A 22309-nucleotide genomic window follows, 5' to 3' on the forward strand; every position below is an offset into this window, starting at 1 on the left:
TTCGATGAAGGTAATTCTTTTTTTCTGAGCTTTAGGGAATAGTGGGCTTCAGAACATAGTCTGGGAAACAGTGCCTTTGCCAGGTGGCTAAGAGAAATTTAGCTCAATTCCTATAAATAACCTGGGGGAATGGTAATAGGAATGCATATCATCTGTTGAGGGTTTACTATGAGTTAGGTACCGTGTTAAGCGCTTTAGATGAGTTAACTCATGTGAGCTTTCCCATGCACGTGTAAGAATGTTCTGTTCAGGGTCACTCAGGCCGGCTTTCTGAGCAAGGCAGTCTACCTGATCAAGCCTGCTGTGTGAATCCTCATGCCATTCTAATATTAAAATGTTCTAACAGCGGTTCCAGTGCACCCAGGTAATTAAATATATATATATGCAAATCAGGTCTCAAGAGTCTGGAAAGCAGCAGCTGGGTGACTGTGGTCTGTATCTGCATCAGGGGAGTGAGGCTTGCTGTCCAATCAGTCCGTCATCGTTTCCGTCATTTGGGGCTCTGAGATGAAACGAAGCTAGTGTTCTCAAGGAGGGCAAGAAATATGTTGCTCTGTTCCTAAGGCTTATGTCAAACATGTTTCAGTCCTCAGGTAATTTGCTAGGGCTGCTTCGATTCCTATTTACTTCAAAGCTTCAGTAAAAATGAAAGGGATGCAACATGGTATTTGGTTTTGCAGAGAGACATCTGGATTCTTCTCCTGGATCTGGCCTTGCTGACAGGAAATGTCCTCTGACGATCACATGGCCCTGCCGAGGTGGAAGGTATTTATTTTCTTTTCTCTTAAATAAAATTCCACATGGTTTTTTTTTTTTTTTGAATATTCTCCAGCAAATTTTCTATGGTGCATTTAAAGCTTTCCCCCACAGTTAACCACTACTGCCCTTGCTCCCCCATTTAGTTTAGGAGTGAACGCTGAAATATTTTACAATGAAGAAAAGGTTTTAGGTAGAATAAGACCATAGGCCGTATTTCAAGGGGTGGCATCGAGCTTATAGGATCAAGTCAGGTATGGTTTGGAAGGTGCTTTGAACAAATGCCTGCCACAAATAACTGCTTGTCAACTGGTGAAATGAAAATACAACTCAGGGAGAGCTTGTCTTCTGTGGGGTTTCTGAGAAAATATGAGAGGAGTCAGCGACCGAAGTTAAAGCAAGTGTTTGTAGGTGAGCTGAGAGCTCAATGCGTAATATGTAATGATTTCCAACTTTCTAAGCCTTGCCAGTTTGGCACAGTGACATGCTCCCCAACGGTGGCTGGCTTCTATTTAGATGGAAAAGGGGTTCTAAGGAGCCTCAGGAAATATAGAGAGATCTTACTGTCATTGTTTTTCAGACAAGGAAGTTGAGCCTCAAAGAGACCAGGTCAGGCTGAGTGTGGAGTTAAAACCATCGCTCTTGGGCCCATATCATCCGTCCTGTATCGAGACACTTTCACAGTGCTAGTCAAGGCAAATAGGCATGGTCCTAAATATTCTCAGTAGAGCAAATATTTGTTTATCTTAGTGTTTTGATCTCATCAAATTTGGCTCCGAGAGAGAGAGAGAGAGAGAGAGAGAGAGAGAGAGACAGAGAGAGAGAGAGAGAGAGAGAGGAGAGAGATCGCTGTGGCGAAATTTAAAGCGACAGGTTTCCTTTGCTCAAACAAATGCTTTCCAGGATAGGCTCAGAGAGGTGGCAACATGCTGATTATGTTTATTACAGGGGAAGTTATGTGCTTTGGGAGCATGGGAATTTATATCTTCTTAAAAATAACTGATGGGAGCAGGGGAAGTGATTTAAAAGTTTAGTTGTACGTGATCTGGAGTCATTCATTTAGCAAACATTTTTTGAAAAGGAACTTTTCTACAAGTGGCTGTTCTGAGCTTGGGGAATAGAAAGATGAGGAAGACATACATGCGTCTTGTAATGAGCTTACGACCCAACATACATGCCGTCTTGTCAAGCAACTTGTAGTTTTTGGACGCACTACATATTGCAAAAGAAAGCAGAAACCATTTATTTTTCAACCACTAAGCTAATGTGTTCAAGCAACAATTAATCTTCTGCGGCCAAAAGTTGTATGTATCCATATAAATAGATATAAATAAATGTTTGCATATGTATCTGTATTTTCAATCACTCTGTCTCTTACATTATGTCAAAGTCTGGCCATGAGGAGGAAGAAAAGACAAGGATAATTTATATTACGTGTGAAATAAAAACACTAATGAAAAGATTGCCAAAATGAATCCCATCAAACCAAATTGTACTTATACTATGATAATGATAACTAGAGACCATTTCTTTAATAATTCTCTGGATCAGATGCTATGCTTTTTCACACAACGTTTCATTTGCTTACTTGTTGTAGGTATTTTCCACTTAGTACCAACCTAATTATATCTTTTACTTTAAAACGATGGGGGCGCCTGGGTGGCTTTGTCAGTTAAGGGTCCAACTTCGGCACAGGTCACGATCTCACAGTTTGTGGGTTCGAGCCCGGCGTTGAGCTTTGTGCTGACAGCTCGGAGCCTGGATCCTGCTTCAGATTCTGTGTCTCCTTCTCTTTCTGTCTCTGCCCCTCTCTCACTTGTGCTCTGTCTCTCAAAAATAAGTAACACTAAAAAAATTTCAAAATAAATAAAACTATGACTAGCTAATACAATAATAGAAGTACCAGCTTCCATTAACTATTAGTTTTCACTAAACAGTATTCATGAAATACTCCGCCCACAGGAGTATGTCCCTCTATGCTCTCTCTCCATCCCGTGGCAATACATATTGGACATTTGCCATGAACTACGGCATGTGTCTCCTAAAATTTTCTCAAGACTTAAATTTCAGGGGGCCAGAAATAAAACATTGTGAAAGGCCCACATCCTGCCTCTTGTCTAAACACCTCCAAATCTGCACAGCATGGTATAACCTTCCAATTTCACAATTGATATGACTAAGTGTTATGGAATTAATTTTTAAATTGTACATATTACAAGAGGAATATTCGTAGAGACCTTAAACCTAAGTGTGACTTAGAATAACCTAGTAAATAACAAAATTATGGTAATGGGGTTCACAGAATTATTACCTCATTTTTATCTTTCTGTGAGTGTTCTTTATTTTCCTCACAATTTTCTACAACAGATTCCCCCCCTGCCCCCCGCCCCGCCACCGTTCAGTTCTTTGAATCTGTTTTTGCTTTAGCATAATGGATAACTTTTAGTTTTAGCAACCAGCAGAGACTACATCTTATTCTTCCAGGTAAGTGGGTAAGCGATGAGTGCCTTCAGGCTGCTTTTTTAGAAAAAACCTTCAGTATGAATTTGTACAACATACTGCGTCTTTCGTGTCTGTTATTTTTCACTGAGGGCAAATGGATGGACTTCACCCTCAGACCCCCATCAGGCAAGTTTGCCTTCCCTTTTCCCATCCCCAAGACAAATTAAGAATGCTGAAACCTTTCACTCATAACAAAACAGTGATAAAGCAGGTAACAAGACCTCACATTAATCAGGTCTTTCAAAGAAAAGGCCCCAACCTGTACCCTTTGTCTAGCCTGCTGGTAGGTGGGTTTTTTTCAAGCTCTTTTTAGGGTCCTAGCATTCTTTAGTGCCGCAGCACATTCTCCTTGGAAATGTTTCTCTTTTCAGACAGCCTCTGTGTTGATCAAAAAACCCAGAGAGCACTACAGAAATCTGAACTTCTAATGATCTTCTTTTATATTTTCTTACAATGGACAATGGCTCTCTCAATACTAATGGCATCAGCACACAAGGAGGCAACAATGCAAAGAGATGGAAGGCGGAGAAAGAGTAGCCACTATCACAAGATGTTCTGTATCATCTTGGTGGAAAAAAAAATCCTGTTTTCCGTAGCCAAATTGTTGCTATCTCTTCTTGAAAATATTCAAGGTCCCTGCAAACCAACGCCGAGATGAGACAAAGATAAGAGTAGATGAACAATTTTCTTCTCAGGAAGAAACATTACCATCGGTTAAGTGTAATACGGAGTCTTCTAGTGCTTTTCTATTCCCTTTCATCACCAACACAACAATAGAAAACCAACTCACTAATTCTGTTAAATTTCCTCCACGCAGTGCTTGACCTTTTCTGGGCGAAATGAAGCACGCAGCCATTGTGTGCATATAATTATGTTGAATCAAGCGCTCCCTCTACTGGTCAATCGAAATATTACCAAATTGGTACAGGATTTACCAGGTTACTGAAACGAGGAAGGAAAGATGTTTGGGGGCAGTTTTATTTCTAAGTATGTTTTTTGAAACATCATTATATTAGAAAACTGTGAAAATTTTTGTATCAGATTTAATAGAAACAGAATTAAGTATAAATCACTTTTTATGATTTAACTCATTCATAATTTACAAATTGACAAGAGTTTTTTGGAAAAATTAACATAACTTTATCTTTGCTCTCAAGAATTAACATTTTTAATAGTACATGGAAATGAGTTATTGTTATAAATCAGGGGTTAGCAGGCTTTTTTTGGATGAGTCAGGTGATAATATTTTAGGTTTTGCTAGGCAAAATGTCTCTTTTCCAACTACTCATCTCTGCCAGGCAAAAGTATTCAGTCAATAGCGAATGAATGGGAATCGCTGAGTTCCAATGAAACTTTGTTTACAAAAACAAACCTCAGGCCAGATTTGATCTATAAAGCAGTAAACCTGCAGCTCTATTGAGCCATGAAGGAATGCAAACACCTCCAAAGTGTGGCATTATTTGAAAAAAAAAAAAAGTTACAGCAAGGCAGTGCCTGTAATTTTTGCTTGACGATTCTTTCACTTTCAAACATTTGGGCACTTTCCTTTTTGATTCGTTTCCAGACTGAACTGACAAATAAAATAATGAAAAATTATTAATGAAAAAAAGACCAATTATGCACTAAAAGTAATGAAAAATTAGAACTGGCAGGATCTTGAGAGGTCATTTTTTTTTTTAATTTTTTTTTCAACGTTTATTTATTTTTGGGACAGAGAGAGACAGGGCATGAACGGGGGAGGGGCAGAGAGAGAGGGAGACACAGAACTGGAAACAGGCTCCAGGCTCTGAGCCATCATCAGCCCAGAGCCCGACGCGGGGCTCGAACTCACGGACCGCGAGATCGTGACCTGGCTGAAGTCGGACGCTTAACCGACTGCGCCACCCAGGCGCCCCAAAGAGGTCATTTAATACAAGTCTGTCATTTACAGAGGAGACTACAACCCAGAGAAATTCTTGAATGCTACTTACTCTAACTGACTATATTGTTCACTGAGTCAGCTTTAGATACTTTGGGGCTATTTTGGTAAGATAATGTGTGGAATATGCTTTGAAATTAGAAAGAATTAAACAAATGTTATTAATATGTCAAGAAAAGAAAGTAAAAGACGTTTTCATTTTCTCTCCTTTTGAAGATCAAATCTATGTAAATGATGAAACTACCACAATTAGTAACCCCAAGATGGTTCCTTCATTGGAACCACCACCAACTTTAAAGGTATGAACACACATGGGTATTTTATATAAATATCGCAGTTTCATAGATCTAAGAATTTTTATTGGCAATCAAGTGTAGAGGTGACCTTGGTATTTGAACAAAATTTTGACTTAGATGTGTTTCTCATGATAACCAAAGAAAGATGTGTTTTCACTACTGGATTATTCTTAGCAAAGGATGTCATTATGTGAAGACACAATTTTTGTGGCAACGCATATAACTAAATTTCCCTGTACTTGATTCATTGCTGCCTTTTCTGACAAAACAGGGAATTTCAGATGTCTTTAAAACTAAAGGTAACAATGAAGTCTTGAAAAAAAAATCAATTCAACACTTATCCATTTATTCAACGTTCATTCAAAATAGTGACAGGCACTACGTTAAGTGGTAGTGATACATTTCTGATAAAAAAAAATGTACCTGGTTGTTGCTGTCAGTGCTCTTTCCGACTATAGAGGAATTATTATTGACATGGCCTTGCGTTCTGACTTTGAGAGCACAAAAATAAACTTGACACCAAGTTCATGCTCAAGGATTTTATAAAGAGATAGGGACAGAATATATGAGGAATATTGAGGTGAGGATACAAATATAACTATAAAGTAGGAATAATAATTCGCTGGCACTAAAATGTCATATAGAGAGATTATTTCCTTATGGGACAACTTTGTAGTAGAGTGACTATTTGATCCCGGCCTTGAAGCTTAAATAGGATTGAACAAGTATAGATGAAGCAAGAGAGGAAAGAATGAACAGGTTTTCCTAAAAAAAGAAGCAGTGTCATTAACGGTATAAAATAATGAACAATTGGGGTTCAGCCATGTATGCTTTTGTGAGGAGACGGTTTGGACCTACATCATGGGGAATATTAAAGATAATGAAAAGAGGCTGAGTAGGTAGTGGAGGGCCATTGAATGATCAGAGCTGTGTTTTTGGACAGTAAACTTAAATGGATCAAGTTCAAGGAAATTTTATTTATAATCATGAGACTGGTTGTTGCGATAATGGGAGGAAAGTGCCAAAGGCCTGAACTTCCCAGTGGTATACGTGAATGGATGGAAACTCAATCTGATTCAAATGGTGGAGAGAAGTCTACAGAACGAGATGACTGAATAACTGAGGAGCTTGTTGATAAAGGAAGAAAGGGAGATGGCTTTCAGAATTGGTCCCATTGGTCTAATAGGTTGGTAATGGCATTAACAGATGAGGAAGCAGGGAAACGTACCTATTCAATGGGGGAGAATGTGGAGTTTTCTTTTGGCCCTATGAGTTTGAAGTAAGAATAGAATAACTACATAAATTGTAGGAATTCGCCAAAGTTTCTGATTCCTAAAAGAGATTTAAATTTAGAAGTCATCTGTACAAAGTGGTAATTGAAGCACTGGAAAGTGATGTTTTCTCCTTATGGCTTTAAAGTTTTAATTTTAATAGGACAAAACTTCATTTTCAAACTGCAGCTATAAAATCTTTGGAAACTGTGATATAAATTTGTATGCACTGCATATTTGATAAGAATCTCTGTAGTGCTTAAATTGGAAGAAATTCATTTAGAATGGTAGCACTTTGGACTCAGCAACTTATTTTTTCTCCTAAATGGGTAAGAAGAAAGAAAAATTATTAATTTGGAAGGAATGCTTAAGATCTTGGTATACTGAATATGTTGCCTACTTGTCAGTGGGATGGAATAGAAAGAAAGAAAGAAAAAAGATCTCCTTGAAGTTTCTCTGCAGTCATTATTATTAAGGAATTACAGCATTAAAATCATTTTCAGGAAGTTGAGTTCAACTTATGAGCATATAGAGTTGAGAAGGGGAATATAGCCATCTCCAGTTTTCCAGCTTGTATTTCATTCTGAGATCATTTCTAACCAGATTTACTAATTTAATCCCTCATAATGTTTTATTATGGCATTTACAGAGCAGGAACAGATTAAAGGATAGGTTGAAAGCCTCTCATTTGCACTTAGGAACTTAACATTCAGCTAAAAAGGGCAAAAAAAACCTACCCAGAGTGGGTAATACTTTGTGAAATGAAGGCGCAGAAGCTCACTCTAAATGAAGGGAATAGGTCAACCTGTGACTGGACAAAAGAAAATACAGACCAGGATTTTATGAAATGGATAAGAACATGGAGAAGGGACCAACATCACCAATCCATACTGCCCATGGCTGCCTTTCCTTCCTCTCATCACCTCCTGTTTACAGGTAAATGAAGAGCAGGGTGAATCCAACCCAGTCTTTACAATGGTGCCAGGAAAGACTCAGATAAGATAGGAAGGGATTTGAGGAGAGTTCACACATGGGAAAAAAAGAAGACCTACCCAAACTAATATGGTTGAAATGAGAAAAGATAGGATAACAACTATGAGAAATTCTTATGGGTATTTTAAAAATAAGATAAATAAACTTCCCATGCAGAGCACTCTAAATGATTACATACCCTAGTATTTTTTTTTTAATTTTTTTTTTCAACGTTTATTTATTTTTGGGACAGAGAGAGACAGAGCATGAACAGGGGAGGGGCAGAGAGAGAGGGAGACACAGAATGGGAAACAGGCTCCAGGCTCTGAGCCATCAGCCCAGAGCCTGACGCAGGGCTCGAACTCACGGACCGCGAGATCGTGACCTGGCTGAAGTCGGACGCCCAACCGACTGCACCACCCAGGCGCCCCCATACCCTAGTATTAAAGGAGAAATATTCACAACTAATGTTTTGCATTTTCAAAGAAATTAAAGAGAATATAGGATACATGAAACCATAAGCCAGAGATGAAAAGAATATTAAAGAAGATAATTTGAGAGAGTTAGATAAATAAATTGAATATAAAAAGACATAATTTTGGAACTAATTGAAAATAATGTCATAGTGTTGAATAGTGTTGAAAATTGAACCAGTGGTAAAGAGGCTAGGAAAATAATTCAGATAATATGAAGAAGAAAAATGAGACTAAAACAAATTAGAGAAATATAATATATATGAAAGTTAATGAATACCATTGTAGAGTTAAAAAAAAACTGAAAATATTCCAAAATATAATTTTAAAAAGTTCTTGAAATGAAATTAATGTTATAACATCTGAAAATTGAGATGTACATGGGGCGCCTGGGTGGCTCAGTCGGTTGAGCGTCCGACTTCAGCTCAGGTCACGATCTCGCGGTCCGTGAGTTCGAGCCCTGCGTCGGGCTCTGGGCTGATGGCTCAGAGCCTGGAGCCTGCTTCCATTCTGTGTCTCCCCCTCTCTCTGCCCCTCCCCCTTTCATGCTCTGTCTCTCTCTGTCTCAAAAATTACTAAAATGTTAAAAAAAAATTAAAAAAAAAAGAAATGCACAGCATGTTCCGGAACAGTCAATGCTAATCTATATCAAGGTGAAGTTACTGATCCTCAAGGAAGATTAAATGATTACTCAGGATTCCAGGAAAAAACTCACCTCAAATATCAGGACAGTTTTTTCACAATAGCCAGAAGACAGTGGAAGAATATTTGAAATGTTGTGGGAGGTAGAGGGTAAATTTTTGAAGAAAAATATACCTGAGACATTTCAGTTAAGGTGTAAATGTTACAGATGAATCGACTCAAAACTGGAAGGGCTCAGGGAGTATAGCATCCATGAGTTCTTGGATGAAGTATATAATAAAGAAATCCAACCAACCAAGAGATCAATCAGCATATAGAACTCAGGGTTGGATTTGGAATTGAATTTAAGCACGATTGATGTTTTGTTAGCTGAATAGAATGAAGGCAAAGAAGATCTAGGACTGGAAGGTGTAGGAGTTAGTGATTATTATGATCGCTCATAGAATGTAAGCTGGGTAAGTAAGGAAGTGAGGGCATGAGATGTGTGATACAGCATAGAAAAGTGGTCCGGTCAGCGGATTGGAAGTTGCAGTGAGTTCTTGGAACGAGGATTGTTGGAGTGATGGTTCTAGAGGGTGCGCTCTCAAGATAGGATGTAATGATCAGGGAGTGGGTTGACTGCAACAGATACTGGAGATGATGTAGTTCTTAGTGGAAGAGGTAAAATGAAAGACAAAATTATTGAAAGCAGAGAGATCAAGAAAATGGGGTGGTCAAAGTGTTGAATCTGTATAGGCGTAGCGTCAGTCTAATTGTTGATGGGGCTAGTGGTTGAAAGAAAAACACTATCTAGGTGGTAAAGTTCTCCGCGAATGAACCATCCTGTATCATGTTTCTATGGCATGTACTCGAAATTTTCAAGTTTTAGGAAGTAAGGATAAGTTGTCTGGATGCAGCAAGGAGGAGCAAGTCTTACACCTAATTGACCTCTAGTTTTCGTGGTATGTATGGAGTGGGAGAAAAATCTCCTGAGAGAGCTGCCGGAAATTGGAGTCCTCAGGAAACAGCCTGTAATCATGAGCAAGAAGGGGAAATACATGTTTAAAAAAAGAGGCTGAAGATATAATAGATTATGATGATGAGTGAACATGACTTTTAGAGGAGGAATATAGAAAGTTGGGGAGAACTGAAGTATTGGGTTTACATGTAGATGTACAAAGCCATATGAGATGGAAAGGCTGGATAGGGAGGGATGCCCAAGAAGACTGGACTTCTTGAGGTGAAAAGGAATGAGGGCGTAATGTTGATCTCTCAGGAAAAGAACGTGGGGGGTGGGTGGAAAACGTATTCCAATAACATACTGCTTCTTGGCACTGGCCTGTTAGTTACTTTATTGTAGTGAATGGTAATTCTGTAAAGGTAAGATTGGGTAGGAAAGAGCTTTACCAGGAGAATACAGGTTTCTCCCTGGGCCTCCTTTAACTTTTATCTAAGGTAATAACATCAGAAGAAGCATAGTTGTACTTGGGCCGTGAAGGAAAATTTTTTGTACAAAGCCAATATAACACCACTATCAAAACCCTGACAAAGTTCACACACGTACGTGAGCACACGTACACACACGTACACATGCACACACACGCATACGTGCCTACATTAAGACAAATCATATTTATGGATGTTAATTCAGGTCTTAAATGAGACACTAGCCAGTAGAGATGGCATCGGCAGTTTTGACGGAGGCCCAAATCTGATTCATGTTTGGGTGCACGTTTGTGCGTTCTTTGGATGTCCCACTTTGCAGTTTTATGAGTGGATGGTGCACTCTCTAGCTAACCTTCTCTGACTCACCTTCCGAGCCTTTTCTTGCTGGTGTGAGCCGTAGCCTCTCCCTGCTGTGGCGTGCTCACCCTGGCTGGCTCTCCTTTTTGGATACCTCTGTTGAGAGGATTCAGCCTGCTTCACTCTCATGTATCAAGGGAAGAAAAGTTGCTTCCTTACCTTTTCTCTTTCTTTGTCCTGACATTGCAGGCAGCTCACAGCATTGACTTTTGCATTGGCTCTCCTCAGGCGAGCATCAAATGCCAATCTCTTTGCCTCTTACACAATTGGGAGCAAACTTCTGGCTCTACCTATGGTCTTTTCAAACCTCCTCCTCTCAACTTACAATGAGGGCTGGTGGGTGAAAAAATGACACAGTTCTCCGACTTTCCTTGTTCCAGGCTCTTCAATTGCCAACTGTTTCTTGCTGTTGGCTGATTGTAAGCTAAGTCTGCAAAAGAGTTTATGACCATCCCTTCTGCAAATTTTGTACCTTTTATTTTGTTTCTGGGCCTTTTATAACCTCAGCAAAATTTGGGGCCAAAACAAATTCCCATTTTAACAACCCATCACACAGTTATTCCTCCAAAGACTAGATGTTTCCTAAGTAAAAGACTTCCACTGTCTTCATGTATGGGGCTTAAAGGGAATTAGAAAATATGTGCTATTTACATTTGAAATGAAATTATTTCATTTTACTTGGCTGTAACAGAAATCAGTATAGTGAAGTAGCTGTGAGTTGGGCTTTGGTATCAGACAGCCAAGGTTCTAGTTCTGGCTCCATGACTGTGACTCTTATAAATTGTGACCCTTGAGCAAGTCGATTAACCATCCTATAAAATGGTAATAATAATGTCCTACCTCATGTTGTTTTCAAAGAGGTTAAGATTTAAAATGTTAATGTATGTTAATCATATTCAAGAAATAATATCCATTTTATAAACCTCATCCAGAAAATTCTTCCCAATTTATCTAAATATGATGCTGATGCCAAAACTGGACAAAAATATTACAAGGAAACTACGGACCAATGGCCTTCATGAAGATAAATGCAAACATTCTCTAAAATCTTCAGTAACTCAAATCCAAAAATATTTATAAATAATAATATGTCATGATCAAATGATGTTTATGCAGGAGTCCACCTCGGTTTAACACTTGAAATTCAGCCTACGAAGGTTTGCCACCGGAACACAGGTGTCGTAGAAAACACTGCTAAACTTAAACCAAAATGGAAAAGGCAAAGCCTCATATCAACATCGTCGTCATTGGACACGTAGGTTAGGGCAAGTCTACCACTGCTGGTCATCTGATCTACAAATGTGGTGGAATCAACAAGAGAACTATTGAAAAATTTGGGAAGAAGGCTGCTGAGGTGAGAAAGGGCTCCTTCAAGTATCCCTGGGTCTTTGATAAACTGAAAGCTGAACATAAACATGGTGTCACCATTGACATCTCCCTGTGGAAATTTGCGAACAGCAATTATTATGTGACCATCATCGATACCCCAGGACGCAGAGATTTTATCAAAAATACGATTATAGACACATCTCAGGCTGACTGTGCTGTCCTGATTGTCGCTGCTGGTGTTGGTGAATTTGAAGCAAGTCTCTCCAAGAATGGGCAGACCCCTGAGGCATGCCTTCTGGCTTACACACTGGGTGGAAGACAACTCATCGTTAGTGTTAACAAAATGGATTCTGCTGAGCCGCCCTACAGCCTGAAGAGATATGAGGAAATCGTTAAGGCAGTCAGCGCCTACATTAAGAAAATTGGCTACAACCCCGACACAGTAGCATCTGTGCCAATTTCTGGTTGGAATGGTGACAACATGCTGGAGCTAAGCGCTAACATACCTTCGTTCAAGGGATGGAAAGTCACCCGTAAAGATGGCAATGCCAGTGGAACCACGATGCTCGAAGCTCTGGATTGTATTCTGCCAACAACTCATCCAACTGACAAGCCTACCCCTCCGAGATGTCTACAAAATTGGTGGTATCGGTACTGTTCCTATGGGCCGCATGGAGATTGGTGTTCTTAAACCAGGCGTGGTAGTCACTTTTGCTCCAGTCAATGTTATAACTGAAATGAAGTCTATTGAAATGCGCCACGGGGGTGCCTGGGTGGCTCAGTCGGTTAAGCGCTGGACTTCAGCTCAGGTCGTGATCTTGAGGTTTGTAGGTTCGAGCCCTGCATCAGGCTCTGTGCTGATGGCTCAGAGCCTGTAGCCTGCTTCGGATTCTGTGTCTCCTTTTGTCTCTGCCCCTCCCCGCTCTCGCACACTGTAGCTCTCAAAAATAAATAAACGTTAAAAAAAAAAATCCACCATGAAGTGTTGAGTGAAGCTCTTCCTGGGGACAATGTGGGCTTCAATGTCAAGAATGTATCTGTCAAAGATGTTTGTCATGGCAATGTGGCTGGTGATAGCAAAAGTGACCCATCAATGGAAGCAGCTGGCTTCCTAGTTCAGGTGCTTATCCTGAATCATCCAGGCCATGTCAGTGCTGGCTATGCACTTGTGCTGCATCGTCACACAGCTCACAGTGCTTGCAAGTTCGCTGAGCTGAAGGAGAAGATTGATGGTCGTTCAGGACAAAAAGCTGTAAGATGGTCCTGAGTTCTTGCAATCTGTTGATGCTGCCATCATTGATATGGTTCCCGACAAGCCCATGTGTGTTGAAAGCTTCTCCATCCTCCTCTGGACTGTTTTGCTGTTTTGACGTGAGACAGATGGTGGCTGTGCGTGTCATCAAAGCAGTGGACAAGAAGGCAACTGGAGCGGGCAAGGTCACCAAGTCTGCCCAGAAGACTCTGAAGGCTAAACGAATATTATCCCCAATACCTGTCACCCCGTCTTCATCAGTGGTGGAAGGAAGATCTCAGAACTGTTTGTGTCAATTGGCCATTTAAGTTGAATGGTAAAAGACTGGTTAATGATAGCAATGCCTCGTAAAATCTTCAGAAGGAAAGGAGAATGTTTTGTGGACCATTTGGTATTTGTGTGTATGTATGTATGTATGTGGCAGTTTTAAGTTATTAGTTTTTAAAATCAGTACTTCTTAATAGAAACAATGATCTAAAATCTGTCACAGAATTTTGAGACCTATTAAAACAAAAGTTTAGTGAGAAAAAAATTTCATCTGCCTAATCCACCATGTTAACAGATTACAAAAGAAAAAAACATATGATTATCTCTTGAGATGTGAAAAAAAGCTTTGACAAAACCCAACATCCATTTCCAATAAAAATTCTCAGTAGAGAAGGGAGTTTTCCTAACCTAATAAGGGCATCTATGAAAAAACTGTTGTTAACATGTAACTTAATGATGAAAGACTGAATGCTTTCTCTCAAAAAAATAGAAACAAATCAAGATGTTTGCTTTCACCATTTCTACTCAATCTTGTACTATAGGGTACTAGCCCATGCAATAGGAAATAACAACAAATAAATGGCATATAAATAAGAAAGGAAGTAATAAAACTAGTTTTATTTACAGATGACATTAAACAAAATTCAATTGTATTTCCACATTTGGGCAATAAGCAATCAGAAATAAAAATTTAGTAAGTACTTTAAAAATAACATTGAAATAATTAGGAATGCATTTAACAAAAGATGTATAAATCCTATACCTGGAACACTATCAGGTGCTAAGATGATTTAAAAAGGCTCAAATAATTAGAGAAATATATTGTGTTTAGATTAGAAGATACAATATTATCATTTCTTTTTAAATTGCTTGATATGTTCAACACAATCATACTTAAAAATCACAGAAAGTTTGTTTCTGGAAACTTAAAACATTGTTCTTAAATTTACATAGAGATGTAGAAGATCTAGATATTACCAAAAAAAAAAAAAAAAAAAAAAAAAGAAAGAAAGAAAAAAGAAAAACAAATTTAAAAAGAAGAAATTTTGAGGTCTTCACTACCTGCTTTTAAGACTCACGTATAAACCTGCAGTAATCAAGAAAGTGTGATATTGTAACAAATCTGAAAGGAATAATAGACATTACAATAATAGTAGTGAACTTCAATACCAGATTTTCAACAATGGGTAGGTTATCTAGCCAGAAAATCATAAAGGAAACATTGGGTTTGAACGATACTTTAGACCCAAATGACCTAAAGACAAATACAGAACATTCTATGCGACAGTAGTAGAATTCACAGTCTTCTCAAACACATATAGAAAATTCTGCAGGATAGATTATTTGTTAGATCACAAAACAAGTATCATCAATTTTAAAAAGCTTGTATTCATACCGAGTATCTTTTTTTGGACCATAGTAGAATGAAACTGAAATCAGTAACAGGAGGAAAACGGGGAAACTCGCAACATGTGAAAATTAAACAACACACTCCTGAATAACCAATGGCTCAAAGATGAAATCAAAGGGGAAATAAAAACCTATTTTGAAACAAATGAAACTGGAAACACAACACACCAAACTTAATTGGCTGCAGCAAAGTGGTACTAAGAGGGAATTTTATAGTGATAAATGCCTATATTAATTAAAAAAAAAAGTCTTGGGGCGCCTGGGTGGTTCAGTCGGTTAAGCGGCCGACTTCGGCTCAGGTCATGATCTCACGGTCCGTGAGTTCGAGCCCCGCGTCAGGCTCTGTGCTGACAGCTCAGAGCCTGGAGCCCGTTTCGGATTCTGTGTCTCCCTCTCTCTGACCCTCCCCTGTTCATGCTCTGTCTCTCCCTGTCTCAAAAATAAATAGGGGTGCCTGGGTGGCGCAGTCGGTTAAGCGTCTGACTTCAGCCAGGTCACGATCTCGCGGTCCGTGAGTTCGAGCCCCGCGTCAGGCTCTGGGCTGATGGCTCGGAGCCTGGAGCCTGTTTCCGATTCTGTGTCTCCCTCTCTCTCTGCCCCTCCCCCGTTCATGCTCTGTCTCTCTCTGTCCCAAAAATAAATAAAAAAAAAAAACGTTGAAAAAAAAAATTAAAAAAAAAAAAAGTAAATAAAACGTTAAAAAAATTAAAAAAAAAAGTCTTACATAGACAAACTAACTATACACATGAAGGAACTAGAAAAACAAGAATGAACTGAGTCCAAAGTTAGGATAAGAAAGGAAATAACAAGATCAGAGTAGAAATAAATGAAATAGGAACTAAAAAGACAGTAGAAAAGATCAAAGAAACTAAGGGTTGATTTTTTGAAAAGATAAACAAATTTGGCAAACCTTTAGCTAGACTTGCCAAGAAAAGAAAAGGTATTCAAATAATAAAGTTATAAATGAAAGAGAAGAATTACAAATAATACCACAGAAATACAAAGAATCATGAGAGACTATTACGAACAATTTTATGTCAACAAATTGAACAACCTAGAATAAATGGAGAATTTCCTAGAAACATAAAACCTACCATTTGAATCAAGAAGAAATACAAAATCTGAAAAGGCGAATAATAAGCAAGAAGAAAAATCAGTAAATAATCCAATTAAAAAACAGGCAGAGGTCTTGAATAGATGTTTTTGCAAAGAAGACATAAAGGTGGCCAAGTACATGAAAAGGAGCTAATATCACTTATCATCAGGGACATGCAAATCAAAACCGTAATTATTAATGAGTAAGTTCCAGGAGTCTAATATATAGCACGCAGCCTCTAGTAACCAATACTGTATTGCATACTTGAAAGTTGCTATGAGAGTAGAGTTACGTAATATAATGACAATAACAACAAAATGATTATGTGAGGTGAAAGATGTGCTAACTAACTTTACTGGGGTATACATTTCATAATATGTACATGTATCAAATCATCACATGGTACGCCTTAAACTTCATATTATATGCTAATTATATCTCAGTAAAGCTGGGGGCAAAGGTGTGGTATTGGTGTAAAGATAGACAAACAGATAAATGGAATTTAGTGACGATATAAATTCAGTGGTGAAAGGACAATCCTTCCAACAAATGGTGCAGAACAATTGCACAGCCACAGGCAAAAAACTGAAGCTCAACTCTTACCTTACAATGTAAGCAAACATTCCCTTGAAATTGTCCAAAACCTTAAATATTAAGAGCTTACACCCTAGAACTTCTAGAGGATCACAGAGGAGACAGCTTAAGTGATGTTGGCCTTGGGAAAGAGTTCTCAAACACAGCACCAAAACACAATTCATAAGAGAAAAATAATCAATATGGTAGATGTTATCAAAACTAAAATCTTGTGCTCGGTTAAGTAAATAAAACTGGGAGAAGATATTACAAGAGGTGCATCTGTTAAAGGACCTGTATTTTGAGTATAAAAAGCGTCTTACAACTTAATAAAATGAAAACAGTTTAGTAGAAAATAGAAATAGACATTTGAACAGATATTTTTTTCAGAGAAATTATACAGATGGTAAATAAACACATAAAAAGATTCTCAAGGTCATTAGCCATCATGGAAAATATAAATTAAACTAATCGCCCACTTGAATGACTAAAGTTTATAATGTCTGGCTACATTTTAATGTTGGTAAAGATGTGAACTTTCTTTATTTTATTTTATTTTATTTTATTTTATTTTTTCAACGTTTATTTATTATTTTTTGGGACAGAGAGACAGAGCATGAACGGGGGAGGGGCAGTGAGAGAGGGAGACACAGAATCGGAAACAGGCTCCAGGCTCCGAGCCATCAGCCCAGAGCCTGACGCGGGGCTCGAACTCAAGGACCGCGAGATCGTGACCTGGCTGAAGTCAGACGCTTAACCGACTGCGCCACCCAGGCGCCCCAAGATGTGAACTTTCATATGCTCCCGGTGGGAATGATAAAACCACTTTGGACAAAAGGTTAGCATTTTCTTAAAAGGTGTATGTACATCTACCATATGATCCAACCATTCCATTCCTAGGTATTTACCCAGGAGAGACAGAGTACATGTACCTAAAAAGGCTTGTACGTGAATATTCAGAGTGGCTCTATTTGTGATAGCTAAAAACTGGAAATGACCAAAATTTTCGTTAATTGTTGAATGGATATAAAATAGAATATCTATACAATGAGAGGGAATGAATTATTGACATGTGCGACATTATGGATGAATCTCAAAATGATTATATGAAGTGGATGAAGCTAAACCAAAAGAATACATAGTATATAATTCCATTTATATAAAATTACAAAAATGTAGACTAATCTATCATGATAGAAAGCAGTTCAGTTGCCTGGGGATGGGAAGACAGGAGAGGAGGAGAGAGGGATTCTACCACAAGTGCTCAACAAATTTTAGCTATTATGATAATAGTAATTACGGTTATTATTATGAGTCTGTCAACACTCCCCATGTCCCTAAATGGAGAAGGAATAAAAGAGGGGGAAATACTGAGCTTAAATAAAAAATGGTTGAGAAAACCCTGGTATTTGATTTTAATGATTAGATCAAATTTCTTTTATTATGTGGAGTAGGGTATTGAAATTAAGGTTAAGTTATAGAAAAATAGGAAAGGCATCTACTTTTTTGCCAGCCCAGACTATCTTTGAACTATCCTACCTTTTACATGTACAAGCATTTTTGCCACCCCCTTCCCCAACCCAGGCACACCATGCCTGTAAATCTTGTTTTGCATTTTCCTGTGTCTGATGAATTACCACTGCATGTTAAGGACCAAAAATCATAGTTCCATGTTTCAAAAGCTAACTTCTAAATCTGTAAAAAGCCAGGAGTGAGACTAAAAAGATCACAACAGGAACCACTCACAATTTGTGTGCTGCACTCTGCTTTGGATCCTGTCTTCCATACTAGGGAAAGTGAACCCTCCCCCCCGCCCCCCCACCTCCGCCTGACCGCCCCCCCTGGGCAATCATATATGTCTGTTGACTGGTTGATTCAAAGCACATATGGTTTGTGGTTTCTCCTCTCTGGTGATATCTCTTTATATTTTGTAAACTTAGAGGAAACTGAGGGGCGAAGATTCCAGGGCATGAAGCAATTTTATCATGCTTTTTACCAAGAGGCTGTGCTGTTTCAGGTAGAGGTGAGTTTGGGAATGTGCAGAGCTGTATTGGCATTTTAAAGGTGGGGGCCAAAGCTGTTAACTCTCTTGCACTCATGAGATAATCCTGCGAAACCAAGGTTTGTTGCCTTAAAGGCATTACCATGGGGAAACACTGATTTCTAGTCAATGTTGTTGAGGAAAGAAAATGGAGACTCCAAGGATGTTGTACCAAATGATCCTAATGCTCTCTCAAGTGTATTCCTCTAATAAATGGAAGTTTGGGCTCCTGTTTTATATTGTTATGATTGCCTTGCAGTGGGAATGGGAACATATTTATCCATGTTAGAGATGACCCTACTGTGTCCCATTGGCTTCAATACAACACCAAATGGCATCTATACTAGGAACACTAGAAAAAGAGGCAAGTCATTTCATCACAAAGCTTAAAGCAATTGTCTAAGGTTAAAAGGGGAGTGAAGTCAAAGACAAAGTTAGAGCCCGGGACTTCAGAGGATTACTTCAGTTGTTGTTCTAACATTGAATTGGGATGTTAATGATGTCTTGAAAATTATCAAATAAATGTTATAAGAAAAAGATGTACATATATCCTTGACCACATTGAGAAATACGCATTTACTTTATATTTTACTAACTTTATTCCTCTTTTCATTCAGAGATTGGGAGCGTGGCTGGGGTTTGACTTGCTGGCTCAAATTCCAATCTGCCACTTGATGCTGTGTGTTTTGAAGTTCCTTCACCTGTATAAAGGGAGAGCTTCAGATTGTTTTGGGGATTATATAAATAATTTATAGCAAGTCTTTACCAGTGCCTAGAACAAGGTGAATCCTCAAAAATTAGCATAATTTTTGTTTAATCTCTACACTAGTGCGGAGATTTTAAAAAATACATTATATAGCTGAGTTATAAACCTGAAATCTCTTATTGTCTAGAATTTTAATACGCTCAATAAAAGTCATACAATTTGGAAACTATTGTATAGGGTTAGGGAATCCTATAATTGCCTTTGATAATGACATAATTTAGGAGCACAGTTACTTTTTGTCTCCTGACCCCACAAAATCTTGGCCTGTGCACAGGACTGGTGAGGGAAATAACCCAGACACTGGTGGCCTGTGTTCTGTGACAATTCATGTGGTGTTGAGGATTTACAATGGAAAGTCACTGTTGCTTTCAGTCATGCACACTTTTAATCATTTAGCTAAATGTTCTCCATCCTTCTGAAGCTTGCCTTCTTTCTCTACTTTCTATCACCTACATTTACTTTTAAACATGTTATTGGTGACTGTGCCCTTTCCCTGTTTCCCTGAAAGATTGTGGGATTCTTTCCAGGTTTTTCTAGGCTTCAAATTTAAATAGGAATTAATTATTGACATTTCTGTTTTGTCTCTCTATAGATCTATTATGCCATTTTACTGTGTAAACACCAATGTAAACTGTAAAAAAACAAATTCTTGAATTATCCACTAGGTGGGGGCCTTGTTCTTCCATTAAATATAGATTTTTCTTTTTTTCTTTCTTTTTTCCTAAGTGAAATTTCTATTTTTCCCCTTGTGAAAAGTTGAATGCATCAGTCCTGGTATTACGAACTCTGCTTAAGAAGTCATGGTTATATCTCAGCTCCTTTGAGGGTGACAATGGAGAATTCACTTAAGGAGGGGAGGTGTGTTGATCTGTGAACAGTGTTTAGTTTCCTTTTTTTCCTTTATCCTTCATGGGCTACTTAAATAACAATCTCGCATGAAACACTGTTTTCCACAGAAATGTCACACTCCTCTAAAGACTCAATCTGAGGATTCCCTTTTGTCTCTTGACATAGGTGATTTACCGAAGGATCTCCCCAGTGCCCATACTCCTCATTAGTCTTCATTGCTTTACCATTTTGATGTAACTCACAGCAAACCTAATAGTGATATGAATGTTTCTGACATTTTTCAAGAAGATTTATGAAAAAAGGATGGTAGCTTTTAATGGTCCATTTGTATTTGAATTTTCTAATGGCTCCGAGGAACCAGAATTGAATTTTATCAAATCCTCATTGTGGCAATATATAGGGTCATTGAAAATTATGGAATGATGGAGGTGCGATAATTAGTAAGCACTGGCAGAAGTTTAGAGTCCACTCGGATTGGGAACTCTGGACTTGTTCAAAGCACAGTGACATTTATCTGGTACTCAGGAAACTTCAAGTTAGGTGGCATGACGGTGCAGCCACTTTGTATAAACAGTTTGACACTTTCTTGAAATAAGAAACATGAATATACCATCCGACCCAGCAATATCACTCCTACTTATCTAGCCAAAGAAATGACGTTATATATCTACCCAAAGACTTGTACGTAAATGTTCATTAGCGGCATTATTTATATTAGCCAGAGAAAGGAAAACAGTGCAAAAGTCCATCAACTAGTGAATAGACAAAAAATGGTGCATCCCTGTAATGCTGTGGTACAGAACAATCAAAGGGCGTGAAGCACTGATGTGAACTACAGCATGGATGAACTTCAAATACACGTTAAGTGGAAGAAGCCAGACACAGAAGATTACCCGTTGTATAACTTCATTTCAAAGAAAAGGTAAATTTATGGTGACAGAGAGTAAATTACTGGTTGCCTGGGAGTTGCAGTGGGAATGAGAAATACCCGCACACAGGCACGAAGTTCCTTTCTGTGGTGATGGAAATGTTTTATAATTGGATTGTGGTGATGGTTGCAGTACTATGTACATTGACTAGAAATTATTGAATCTGTACGCTTAAATCTTATCGTATGTGGAAATCTTGTAAAAATTAGTAGAATAAATCTGAAGGTGAAAGGTTCTTATAAAATCCAGAGAGAGAAACTCAAACTCATTAGATATTCCAGCCTCTAGGTCATGCCAGCTTCTTGTCTCAAAGTTTCAGAAAAGATTAAGAATGTGTGACTTTCATTTCTAGTACCCTGCAAAAAAAAAAAACAAAAAAAAAAAACAAAAAAAAAAACAAAAAAAAAACAGTCAAATGCTCCTGAATCAAAGCATCAGAATTCAAGTTATGGGGCTTGTGTTTGCCAGTGACCTATGATACTTTCCTCTCTAGCACACACAATCTATCACACACCGAATGCAACCAGACTCCATCAGGTCTGGTCCTTTTCTCTCAAGGACACTATGTTGTTCGCATATCTTGTACAATTTAATGTTATTATTTGGAAGTGAGGTGGATACTAAGAAAAAAATTTTTCCTGGCTTTTTAAAATTATTATTGAAATTTTAGTTAGTTAATATACGGTGCCATATTGATTTCACAAGTAGAATTCAGTGATTCATCACTTTTGTACAATACCCAGTGTTCATCACAAGTGCCCTCCTTAGTACCTATCACCCATCCAGTCCGTATCCCACCCATGTCCCTCCATCAATCCTCAGTTTGTGTCTATGGTTAAGACTCTCTTGTGGTTTGTTTCCCTTTCTTCTTTTCTCCCCTCCTCCTATATGTTCATCTGTTTTGTTTCTTAAATTCCACCTTTGAGTGAAATCATATATTTTTCCTTCACTGATTGACTTATTTTGCTTAGCATAGTACATTCTAGCTCTATCCGTGTTGTCGCAAATGGCAAGATTTCATTCTTTTTTATGGCTGAGTAATATTCCACCATAGTTAGATGATATAGATAGATATAGGTATAGATATAGATATAGATATAGATATAGATATAGATATAGATATAGATATAGATATATCACATCTTCTTTATCCTGGCTAATTTTGGGCAGACTATAAACCTTGTT

General features: G+C 38.2%; 1 pseudogene; it reads left to right on the plus strand.

The window, feature by feature from the left end:
- The first annotated feature begins 11786 nt into the window (after positions 1-11786).
- LOC115511454 lies at positions 11787-13585 on the plus strand (annotated as a pseudogene).
- Positions 13586-22309: the final 8724 nt, after the last annotated feature.

This window comes from Lynx canadensis, chromosome B1, assembly GCF_007474595.2.
Source record: "Lynx canadensis isolate LIC74 chromosome B1, mLynCan4.pri.v2, whole genome shotgun sequence".
Classification (NCBI taxonomy): Eukaryota; Metazoa; Chordata; class Mammalia; order Carnivora; family Felidae; genus Lynx; species Lynx canadensis.